This window comes from Panthera onca, chromosome F1 (genome assembly GCF_046562875.1).
Source record: "Panthera onca isolate mPanOnc1 chromosome F1, mPanOnc1 haplotype 2, whole genome shotgun sequence".
Taxonomy (NCBI): Eukaryota; Metazoa; Chordata; class Mammalia; order Carnivora; family Felidae; genus Panthera; species Panthera onca.
Window position 1 is genome coordinate 43,344,126 of NC_138355.1, and position 13,393 is coordinate 43,357,518.

The following is a 13,393-nucleotide window of genomic DNA, read 5'->3' on the forward strand; positions in this document are numbered from 1 at the left end:
GTTTATCCTTTATCTTATTTCATTTAGCATAGTGTTTAAAGGTCTGTGTTGTAGCATGTACCAAAATTTCATTTCTTTTGATGGCTGATTAATATTCCATTGTAGGTATATGCCACATTTTATTTATTCCGCCATTGATGGACACTTGAGTGGCTTCTACCTTTTGACGACTGTGAATACTGCTATGAACATGGGTTAGTCCCTGCTTCAAGTTCTTTAGGATATATACCTAGGAGTGGATTACTGGGGTATGTGGTAGTTCTAGGTTTAATTTTGTGAGGAACCACCAAACTTTTTCACAGCAGCTACACCATTTTGTGTTCCCACCAGCAATGCACAAGGGTTCCAATTTCTCCACATCCTTGCCAACATTTATTTTTCTTTATTTTTTAATTTTTAAAAAGTTTATCCATTTACTTTTTGAGAGACAGCGTGTGCACTTGAGCAGGGGAGGGGCAGAGAGAGGGAGAGAGAGAGAGAATCCCTAACAGGCTTCGCACTGTCAGCACAGAGCCTGATTCAGGGCTTGAACCCCAGAAATGGTGAAATCATGACCTAAACCAAAATCAAGAGTCGGCTGCTTAACCAACTGATCCACCCAGGGGTCACTTATTTTCCTTTTTAAAAAATTATATCCTGTTTTGATTTACATACTCTTAATGACAAGTAGTAACGTGCTTGTTGGCCTTTTGTGTATCTTTTTGGAGATTTGTTTTTATTTTTTTTTTTTTTTTAATTTTTTTTTTTTTCAACGTTTTTATTTATTTTTGGGACAGAGAGAGACAGAGCATGAACGGGGGAGGGGCAGAGAGAGAGGGAGACACAGAATCGGAAACAGGCTCCAGGCTCCGAGCCATCAGCCCAGAGCCTGACGCGGGGCTCGAACTCACGGACCGCGAGATCGTGACCTGGCTGAAGTCGGACGCTTAACCGACTGCGCCACCCAGGTGCCCCTGGAGATTTGTTTTTAAGTCTGTAGCTCTTAAGCTTAAAGTCACAAGTACAAGGACATCTCTATCAGAAGAGCAGTTCAAAGCTGAGAACATGTTGAATTGTGTACAATTCTCAAGGTCTCCTAAATTCCTTAAATGGTCTATCAGTTTGGAAAGTAAGTTCCTTTCTTGAGAGTTCTTTTTCTTTGAAGATTGTGTATATGGGATGTTAGTATGTTTTTGCCATTTTATTGGTTAACACGGGTGTCTTCCGACTCAGCATATCTGAAGCAATCCTTGGTTACAAATGAATTTTCTGGAATTAGGAGTGGGGTAAAAGAGAAAAAATTTGAAAAAGACGGAAATCCAATTCTTTTTGAAGAACTTTAAATTTGATTCCACCATATGCAGGATCCTAGATAGAATAAAACCTTGCCAGTATGTTTCCCAGGCTTCCTGCCTCTCTCCTAGTTGGTTGATACCCTTCTTACTCTTTGTATCTTGCAGTTAGGAGAGGCTTTGCTCTTGTGCAAAGGCTTTCTACCCTTATTGGTTGAGCTTAGCTTTAGGGCAGTGGTTCAAACTTCTGTAGAGATGAGGCCTAGAGGAAGAAAGTGTAAAAGGGGGAAAACAAACTTTATTCCTTTTTTTTTCTGCTTGAAACCCTACAGAGCATCTGTGGTGTTCCTGGCACAGGTTGTTTTATCACAACCCAAGAGCTTCTGTGCTATTTCCTCTGCTTGCCTGCCTCTTATTTTGCTGGCTCATTCCTGGTAGTTTTTAAAGACCCAGCTCAGGTGCGTTCTCTGCAGCCTACTTGGAAAGTGCTTGGACTGAGCCAGGTCTCCTTTCCTTATCTGTTGTCACACCCAGTATAGCAGGAAGAGATTGTCAGGGGAGCTTTACCGGGAACACTCATATACCTACCACCTGGGTTCTGTTAAGTTTTTTCAAGTTTAGCAAATAAAAAATTAAGTGGTTTAGATTTTAATAAATATCTTCTTAAAATACGGACTTCAAGTTTGTAATAAATATTCTAAAACTAATTTTGGTATACTAAAGTAGAGCCCAGAATAAAAGTTAAAGTAACCAAATCGTTTTAATTATCAGAATCAATAATTGGAGAAACAAACAGAGGGCGTTTTCCCTAGTCTTTTCCTAGAATAATGAAGTGAGTTCCTCAGTTTCAAGGTTAAAATGCCCATCCAAAAGATCCCGTCTGCTCCTCCCTTTTTCACTTAGTATCTGACACTTGGTGTGAAATTGGCATGTAATACTTTCTGAGTCAGAAACTATTGGATGACGTGGGGGTACAGCTGCATCTAGTATTGAAAGTACTAGATTTCATATATGAAATGTCTGCAAAGTATAAAAGCATGGTAATAGCTCCACCCTGTGGTATGTTAGTTTTAGTTAAAACTGTCCAAATTCTCTTCTAATCATAGATCAGCAAGCAACACACACAGCCTGTGTTTGTAAATAACTCACTGGAACGCGGCCACCTCCTTTCATACATGTACTGTCTGTGGCTGCTTTCTTGCTACAATGGCAGAATAGAGTAATTATAAGAAAGACTGGTCTACAACACAGCACAGGAGAAGCCAGATTGAGTCCCATACTGAATTTCTTGAGGTCAAGAATATATTTTATAATAGGCATTCGATAAATAGAGTGAACGAATAAGTTATAAGTAGATATATCTATACCTAATTTAAAAGTCGTCTGAAACTTTTTTTTTAAAAGTTTATTTGGAGAGAGAGAGAGAGAGAGAGAGAGAGAGGGAGTGCATGCAGGGGAGGGGCAGAGAGGGAGACGGAGAATCCCAAGCAGGCTCCGCACTGCCCCCGCCCCGCGCAGTGTGGGGCCTGAGCTCATGCTATATGAGGCTCCAGCTCACGAATGTGAGATCATGACCTGAGCTGTACTTCTAACAGCAAGAAACCTGACTCTTGTTATCTACAATAATTTCTTATTAAATGCTAGTTACACATAAGGTAATTTCAGCATTGCTAAACCATCCCTCTGCGAGAAACAAATTGGACAACTAGAGTACGGTGTTCATGCACCATTCTTTTCAGTGTCCAATATTTACTCAAGACATTTTCCAGAGCTATTTATGTACACTTCTTTCTTACCCACCCTCTTCACTGTGGTTATGTGATTCATTGGTAATACAGTGACACTCGTTAGCTGCATTATGCATTCCATCTTTCATATCCTGGTGGATTCTTTTAATTTACATTCATGGTATTCACCCTTTGTCATGAGCAGTTCTTTGGATTTTGACAAAGGTAGACAGACAGGTATCTACTGCCACAGTTTGACATACAACAGTTACATCGGCCCCCAAATTTTCTCATGCTGCTGTTGACCATTCCCTCCAACTTGTGGTAACTGCTGATATGTTTTCTGTCTCTGATTTATCTTCAAGAGTTTCATAGAAATGGAACCATACAATATGTAGTCTTGAGTCTGGTTTCTTTCATTTACCAAGGTGCATTTAAGATCGATTCATCCTGGGGCGCCTGGGTGGCTCGGTCGGTTGAGCGTCCGACTTCGGCTCGGGTCATGATCTCGCAGTTCGTGGGTACGAGCCTCTGTGCTGACGGCTCGGAGCCTGGAGCCTGCTTCGGATTCTGTGTCTCCCTCTCTCTCTGCCCCTTCCCCGCTCATGCTCTGTCTCTGTCTCTCAAAAATGAATAAACGTTAAAAAAAAAAAAATTTAAGATCGATTCATCCACAATGTGTGAATCAATAGTCTGTTCCTTTTTATCACTGAGTAGTATTCCATTGTACCGATGTACCATTGTTCGTTCATTCACTAGCTGAAGGATTTTTTTTCCCCATTATGGGGGGAATATTCACTTACTGATTTTTGTGTGAATATGTTTTCATTTCCATTTCTCTTGGGAAATATGTAGGATTACTGGGTCATAAGGTAGGTATATATTTAATATTGGAAGAAATTGCCAAAATGTTTTCCAAACTGACTACCATTTTGCACTTCCACCAGGAACATATGAGAGTTCTGAATGTTCTGCATCGTCTCCAGCACTTGGTGATGCCAATTTTTGTTCTTATTTTTTAAATTTAACAATTCAAAGGACATAGTGGTATCTTGTGGTTTTAATTTACAGTTTTCTCATGACTAATGATGTTGGGCATCTTTTCATATGCTTATTTGCAATCTGTATCTTTTTGGAAAGTGACTCAAATCTTCACCTATTATTTTTCTTGTTTTTGAGAATTCTTTATATATTATGGATACAAGTCCTTTGTCAGACATTGTATTAAAACATTTTTTTAAATGTTTATTTATTTTTGAGACAAGGAGAGACAGAGTGTGAGCAGGGGAGGGGCAGAGAGAAAGGGAGTCACAGAATCTGAAGCAGGCTCCAGGCTCTCAGCTGTCAGCACAAAGCCCGACACGGGGCTCGAACCCATGATCCGTGAGATCGTGACCTGATCCAAAGTCAGACACTTAACTGCTTAACCAACTGAGCCACCCAGGTACCCTGATATATATATATATATATATATTTTTTTTAATATATATTATATTTATATATTTTTAATTTACATTCATAGTATTTACTCTCTATATATTATATTTATATATTTTTGATATATATATATATATATTTTTTTTTTTTTTTTTTTTTTTTTTTTTTGAGAGAGAGAGGGCACAAGTGAGTGAGGGGAAGAGAGAGAAGTGTGAGACTCACCCAGGGCTCGTGTTCACCTGAAGTGGGGCTCATGCTCACCCAAAACAGGGCTCAAGCTCATCCGATGTGGGACCTGAACTCACAAACTGTGAGATCATGACCTGAGCTGAAGTCAAATGTTTAATGACTAAGCCACCCAGTCACCCTGTATTTGTATTTTTTGCACATTTGCCAAAATTAGTTGTATGGATCTGTTTCTGGGCTCTCTATTCTGTTCCATTGCTCTATGTGTCTACCTTTCACTGGTATCACACTACAGCTTTATGTTAGGTTTTGAAATTGGGTAGTGTAAGTCCAACTTTCTTCATCTTTCTCAAAATTGCTTTGGCTATTCTAGTTGTTTTGCACATTCCTGTAAATTTTACAATGAACTTGTTGATATCTACCAAAAAGCCTGCTGGAAGGAGTTTCATCAGTGTTCTATAGTTTTTAGCGTATAGATCTTGCATATATTTTGTTAGATTTAAACCTAATTCATTTTCCTAATTCATTTTGGGAATGAAAAAAATGGTATTTTAAAATTTCAAACTTCATTGTTCATTACTAGGAGATAGAAATACATTGGTTTTCATGTATTGATCTTGTATCCTATAAGCGTGATGAACTGTTACTAGTTCTAGGAGGTTTTTGGAGATACTTTGGGATTTTCTCTGTAAACAATTATGTTGTCTGGAGTAGAAATAGTTCTGTATTTCCAGTCTGTGTGGCTTTTTTCTCTTTTTCTTGCCTTACTGCACTGGAAATCCAATAGGAGTAAGAGAGGGCATCCTTTCCTTGCTCCCTATCCTGAAAGGGAAGTTTTCAGTCTTCACCATAAAGTATGTTATCTGTACAATTTTTGTAGATTCTCCCTATAAGGTTAAGGAAGTTCCCTTCTATTCCTAGTTTGCTGAGAGCTTTTGTTTGCTTGCTTGTTTTGGTCATGAGTGGGTTTTGTCAAATGCTTTTTCTGCATTTACTGAGATCATCACATGGCTTTTCTTTAGTCTGTCATTATAGTGACTTACATTGATTAATTTTCAAATGTGAACCAGGCTTACACTACCAAGATATACCCCACTAAGCTGTGATGTATTATGCTTTTTATATATTTCTGGATTTGATTTGTTAATGTTTTGGTGATGATTTTTGCATCTATGTTCATGAAGAATGTTGGTCTGCTATTTTCTTTTGATGCTTTTGTCTGGTTTTGGCATTAGAGTAATGCTGATTTGAAAATGAGTTCAGAATTGTTTTTACCTTTTTTGTTTTTTGAAAGCAATTGTGTAGGATTAGTATTATTTCTTCCTTAAATGTTTGATAAAATTCAGACATTTGATAGAAACCATCTGGGCCTGGAGTTTTCTTTGTTGGAAGGTTTTTAAACTACAGATTCAATTTCTTTAATAGATACAGGACGTTTCAGATTATAAATTACTACAGTTTACTTTTCTACATCCTGTAGACAAACAACACGTTGCTGCTGCTTTTGCTCTGTACAGTAGGCTGTTGGTCGGAGCAGAGGTCAGCAAAGCAAGGCCCATGGGCCAAACGTACCCTGCCACCTCTTTTGTATGGCCTGCAAAGTAGGAATGGTTTTTAAATTTCTTAATGGTAGGAAAATATCAAAAGAAAAAAATTTTCTGATACATGAGAATTAAATGAAACTAAAATTTCCATGCCCATAAATAAAGTTTTATTGGCATGTAGCTACCATCATTTCTTTATGTTTTGCCAATGGCTGCTTTCATACTCTCAGGCAAAGTTACATCGTTGCAACGAAGACCATAAGGCCCACAAAGCCTAAAATATTTGCCTTGTAGAGAAAAAAAAATTGCCAACCTCTTTTTTAGACCAATTAGACATAAGAAAAAGACTAACTTTATCTTATCTACATTTATTCTATTTCTAGCACACTTTGTGTGAACCCAAGTTTCCGTCTGATTCCATATTCCTTCTGTCTGAAGAACTTCCCTTAGGGGTGCCTGGTGGCTCAGTTGGTTAAGCGTCTGACTCGGTTTCCGCTCAGGTCATGATCTCACGGTTTGTGACATCTCACAAACCAGCCTCGAGTGGAGCTCTGGGCTGACAGTGCAGAGCCTGCTTGGGACTTTTCCTCTCTGTGTCCCTCCCCTAGTCACAGGCACGTGTGCTCCCTCTCTCTCTCAAAATATGTAAAAAACATTAAAAAAGAACTTTAGCTTTTTTTGTAGATTAGGTCTGCTAGTACTTAATTCTCTGGTTTTTGTCTAAGAAAGTCTTTATTTCTTCTTCATTTTTTTAACACTTATTTATTTTTTTAATGTTTTTTTTTTAATTTTTTTTTTTTTTTAGGGAGAGAGGGAGAGAGAGAGTGCGAGTGCACAAGCAGGGGAGAGGGGCAGAGAGAGAGGGAAACACAGAATCTGAAGCAGGCTCCAGGCTCTGAGCTGTCAGCACAGAGCCGGATGCGGGGTCCAACGCACAAGTCGTGAGATCATGACCTGAGCCGAAGTCAGATGCTCAACCGACTGAGCCACCCAGGCACCCCACCCCTGTATGTCTTTTATTCTCTGGCTGTCTTCAAGATTTTTTCTTTGTGTTTTTAAAAATATGATATGCTAAAGTGTTCTTTATTTGTCTGGCATGTATCCTTCTTGGTGGTTTCTCAGCTTCTTTGTGGTTTCATGTCTGTTGTTACTTTTGGAAAATTCTTGGGGTTTTTTTCTTCATATTCCACTCTCTTTCTGGGATTCCAATTATGGATGGGTTAGACTGATATTGTCCAGCAGCTCTTGGATGTCATAATGTTTTTCCTTTGTATTTAAGTTGGGTAATTTCTACTGACTTACCCAAATTTCTTCTTTGGCTGTGTTGAGTCTATCGATGAGCTTGGTAAAGGCATTTCTCATCTCTGATATTGTGTTTTGCATTTCTGACATTTTCACTTGATTTAAAAAAAAAATTTTTTTTAATGTTTATATATTTTAGAGAGAGAGAGACAGAGTGAGAGCGGGGGAGGGTCAGAGAGAGAAGGAGACACAGAATCTGAAGCAGGCTCCAGGCTCTAAGCTGTCAGCACAGAGCCCTACGAGGGGCTTAAACTCACAAACTGCGAGATCACAACCTGAGCCCAAGTCGCACACCTAACCAACTGAGCCACCCAGGTGCCCCTCACTTGATTTTTTTTTTTTTTAATAGTTTCCATCTCTTTGCAGAGATTACCCATCTTGCATATTATTCATCTTTTCCATCAGATTCTTTAACATATTTAAAAAAAATTTTTTTTAACGTTTATTTATTTTTGAGACAGAAAGAGACAGAGCATGAACGGGGGAGGGTCAGAGAGAGGGAGACACAGAATCTGAAACAGGCTCCAGGCTCTGAGCTGTCAGCACAGAGCCCAACGCAGGGCTCGAACTCACGGACCGCGAAATCATAACCTGAGCCGAAGTCAGCTGCTTAACTGACTGAGCCACCCAGGCGCCCCTAACATATTAATTATTTTAAGTTCTCTGTCCAAACATCTATATTTATATCTAGTTCTGATGTTTTCACATTTATATCTAGTTCTGATGTTTTCATGTACTTCAATTTTTTTTTTTTTTTTAACCAGACCTAGTGTAGGATTCAGCAGACACTGAGGTATATAAAACTTATACCTGGAAATGGAAATACCTTTCCTAGGCCTTTAATGAGGGTAAGTGATGAGTTAGTCTAATTGGGGTTTGGTCTGAGTTTGAGGTTTGTTGCTAAGGTCACCTTCAGAGCACCACAGGCACCAAATTCCTATAGGGACGCCTGGGTGGTTCAGTCAGCTAAGCATCCAACTTCAGCTCAGGTCCTGATCTCATGTTTCGTGAGTTCGAGCCCCACGTTGTGCTCTGTGCTGACGGCTCAGAGCCTGGAGCCTGCTTTGGATTCTGTGTCCTTCTCTGCTTCTCTCTCTCTCTCTCTCTCAAAAATAAACATTAAAAAAATTTTTTAAATTCCTATAGTGATATCTAGGTTTTACGGTAGTTAGTTGCCAGAGCAGTGTCTGCCCTCAGTTTTAGGACTTCTCTTTGCACTGCACACAAGAGGACATCTCTTTGCATGCTTTTGTTCTCCTGTTCCTCTCCCACCAATATTCCACTTTTACTTGCTTCTGGAAGTTTGTTAGCTTGGCAAGGGGGTGGTGGAGTGTTCCTTGTTCTGGTTAGGCCCCAGGTCTAGGTAGGTATCATGTCCCTACCTAAGGAGGGTAGGCTTATTTTCTTGTTCCTCCTCCCTTGTCATTCTGGACCCAGCAAAAATTTCTGTCCACCCCCGTGTGATAGATTTTTTTCCTGTTCCCTTCCCCCAACTGCTGTGAGTTTTTACCAGCACCCTAAGGATGACCAGTTTTACTGCCCTTCCCCTACAGATTAAAGTTTATGCTCTTCAGGGGAAAAGCATCCCAGTGGATTCATGCCTTTCCAGCTCTGGCTGTTGTACCCTCTCCCAGGTCTGCACCATAACAAACACTTTCTTGGGGCTTTTTTTTCTTTCTTTTTTTTTTTTTTTTTAAAGTTTATTTATCTTGAGAGAGAGTGAAAGAACACACGTGGGGGAGGAACAGAGAGAGGGGGAGAGAGAGAATCTCAAGCAGGCCCCAAGCTGTCAGTGCAGAGCCCGATGTGGGGCTCAAACTCACAAACCATGAGATAACGACCCAAGCGGAAATCAAGGAGTGGGGCACTTAACTGACTGAGCCACTCAGGTGCCCCTCTTGGGCCTCTTTCTGACCTCTTCTATGAGCCCGTAGAGAAAAACCTATAAGAGGGCACAAACTCCAATTTCTTTGGTCCTCTAGTAGCTCACTAGCCCACTTCTGGCCTTCACCAATTCATTAACTACTTAACTGAATTAATTACTGGTGTCTGGTTGCATTTACCCCAGATAGGAGACCCTACTCTGCTTATCCTTCTGGTGTCTGTCTCTCCTTAGATTCTTGGCCAGTAGGCTGTCCTGTTTCTAACCCAGTTCTCTGACTGGGTTAGAAATATTGTGGATTGTAGTTTACCTAGTCTTCTCTTTGAAAGGGTGCTTGTATTATTTTTTATACTTCCCTCCATCCCCTAGTGGAAGGCAGATGTCTTCGTATTTTTACTATATTTGCAGCTATTATTAAACCACATGCATTCTCATGCAATTTTGCCTTCCACTCATTATATTTGTGGGGCTCACAAACAAAGGATAGATTATTACAGTAATAGCAATATCCAGAGGATCAGCATTTGTACTGTTTCCCTCTGCCCCCAAGTCCCATGGGTGGATCCAGATGGATGCCTGCATGTAGAAGGAGTTGCATTATAGAAGAGGGACCCTGAGTTCAGGAAACCTGGAACTGTTATAGTGGGCGATAGCATCCCTGCTCTTTGCTTTTAGGGAGGAGTTACCTTTATTCCCTTTGTTCCAGAAGGAGACACTATAACTTCCAAGGTTATAAGCCAGAGTTGATGAGCCTTGCCACTGTGGGCATTTGGGGTTGAACAATTCTCACTTGTGGGGACCGGCCTTGTGCGTGTAGAGTGTTTGGTGCCATCCTTGGCTTCTGCCTACTGGATGCCAGTAGTACCTCCTCTCCCAGTTGTGACCGCTAAATATATCCCTAAACATTGTGAAATATCTTCTAGTGGGCAAAACTGCCCCTAGTTGAGAACCACCACGGTAAGCAAACTTACCCTTGGCTCTAGAGGGAGTCACTGTCTTGCAAAGTTTGCTATACAAACATTTGTGAAAAGATGGTCTTAGAACAAAAGGTAGTCAGTGCCTCCTTCTGCAAGATGTACAGAAATGCATGTGATCCATGGAGCATTGACTCCCAATGTGGGTTTTAATTTAATTGCATTGTGGTTAGAGGAATGTTCTGTATGCCATTGGTTTTTTGATTTGTTGAGACTTGTTTATGGCCCACCTACGGTGGTTAGTTTTTGTAATTGTCTAAGTGTGCTTGAAAACAGTGTTTCCTCTAATTACTAGGTGCAAAGTTTGCTATGTGTTGATCAGGTCAAGATCATGACATTTTTGTACAGATCTTTTATGTCTATATAACTTTTGTCTGTTTGAGCTGCTAATTACTGAGAGAGATGTGAAAGGCCTCTCATTTTGTTGGTGAATTTGTCCATTTTCCCTTGTCATTCTGTTGTTTTTTTCAAATATATTTTGAGCCTGGGGCACCTGGTGGCTCAGTTGGTTGGGCATCCGACTTCGGCTCAGGTCATGATCTCACAGTCCATGAGTTCGAGCCCCGCGTTGGGCTCTGTGCTGACAGCTCAGAACCTGGAGCCTGTTTCAGATTCTGTGTCTCCCTCTCTCTGACCCTCCCCCACTCAACCTCTGTCTCTATCTCAAAATAAATAAACTTTTAAAAAAGGTAAACACTCTCAATTTTTGTTATCTAAATATTTGTTTGCCTTCACTCCTGAATAATATTTTAGTAGTGTATACAATTCTCAGTTGACAGTCTTTTTTTTCCCCTCAGTATTTTGAAGATAATATCTCTGGCTTTCATTATTAACGAGAGCTCTGCGACTAATCTCATTTACAATTGTCATTCTTTTAGAAGTAATCTTCTTTCTTTGGCCGTTCTTAAGATCTTATTTATGTCTTGGACTTGCTCAACTTTACTAAAACATGCCTATATGTAGATTTTTCTTTTGTTGTTTGGAATTTGTTGTGACTTTTAAACCTATTGAATCATGATTTTCATAGATTCTAGAAGATTTTATTTTGAAATATGCAAGCTGTGTTGCATTCTAAACACTGAAAAGTAAATAGATAACGAAAGCAATTTGGGGAAGAGGTGGGTTGTGTCTGTAGTGTCTTTTTTTTTTTTTTTTTAAGTTTATTTATTTATTTTGAGAGAGAGAAAGGGAGTAGGGGAGGGGCAGAGAAACAGGAAGAGAGGGAATCCCAAGCAGGCTCTACCGATACAGGGCTTGATGCCACCAACCGTGAGATCATGACCTGAGCTGAAATCAAGAGTCCGAGGCTTAACCAACGGAGCCACTCCGTATCTTTGTAAAGTATCTTTAGTATCTCTCTATAGAGAAGAAGGCCTTCCTGAATCTGCTGTGAGTTGTTACAAGTACCATCTAGAGGTAAATCAGACCCTGGGAGCCATGCAGGGAAGCAGAAATGGGAACGATGGGAATATTTACAGAAAATTTTTAACGCTAAAAGGAAAAGCATAAGTCCATAAATGTTTTCTCCCACAGCCACAGATAATAGATCCTCTTGCTCCAGCAATATTTAACTGTAAAGATCAGGCTGTGTGTCTCTCCCTTGTGTTCCCATAGCATACTTTTCTTCCCAGAGAACAGCCCAGCACATGGAATTGCATGACTTTTTTTTTTTTGTCAGTTAAAATGTGAGGTAGACTGTGAGCACCACAAGGACAAGGTCTGTGACAGATTTGGTAAAATTGTATCCCTGGGGCGCCTGGGTGGCTCAGTCGGTTAAGCGGCCGACTTCGGCTCAGGTCATGATCTCACAGTCCATGAGTTCGAGCCCCGTGTCGGGCTCTGTGCTGACAGCTCAGAGCCTGGAGCCTGTTTCAGATTCTGTGTCTCCCTCTCTCTGACCCTCCCCTGTTCATGCTCTGTCTCTCCCTGTCTCAAAAACAAATAAAATGTTAAAAAAAAATTGTATCCCTAGCACCCAGCCTAATGGCTGGTATATAGTAAACGCTCAAAAAAACGCACTGCATCAGAGAATGAATAATTTGGAGGCAGATGTATTGAACGTCTAATAGTTACCACAAGTACTGTGCTTAAAGCCACAGAAAAGTGCTTTTCCAAAGTTTTTGGATTTCACTGACAAGTAAGTTAAAATATTGACCTAATATGGGATTTTTAAAGACTACCATAAACATTTCATAAAATAAAAGTTTAACATTGTAAAAGTAGGAAACAATATTTTTTATGAAAAAAAATTATGCGTTTTATGAAAAACTCCCTCCATTGTCTTTAAAAATCTCATTTCCTACCTGATCTGTGAAAATATCATCACTGATGGGCTATTTACAGAAGGGCTATTGCAACCCCATTCATACAGAAGAGAAACAAAGTATAAAGTAGAAGTAACCCTGGCTCAACACAATCAGGGAAATAAAACTACACACTATGCACAGCCAAGCCATTAAATTGTACGGTGCTGATTCACTATTCCTTGGCGGAAGGATGGAAAGATAGATGTGCTTGGGATCTCCTGGGATGAACCTTGATCTGGTGTGGAATTCTGTGTTTACCAAGTGTGTTTAGGCAAATTACCCCACTGAGTTCTCACGATTAACTTGTGAGATAGATATTACTCCTATCTTACAGGTGCAGAAAGGGGCTTACAGAGATTCACCTTTGTTGGCAGTGATTTGCCCAAGGTGACACACAATCCTAATAATTGGTCGAGCTCAGAGCTTGAGATCTTGGATCCAGGGCTCAATCTACATCCTGCTACCTTCCTGGGAGATTAGGAGAGTGAAACGTCAGCAGAGAAAGGTGTCGCCACTCGGACTACTGTAACATCGCGGTACGATGAATTTGGGCAAATGTGGACCAAATTATCCCACTGTACCTTTTCTCCAAAGTCCAGAGGTACCTCGTATAAAGCTGGAAGAGTGGAGCCTTGGTGAACAGGGGAGAGAGAGGTGGTGTGGTCAGGTCTCAGGTTTTCGGAGAGGGGCGTGACCCAGCCCTGGTCTCCCTGGGGGCGTGGCCCGATGGGCGTGGCCCGCAGCGGGGCAGGGCGCTCGAGGCG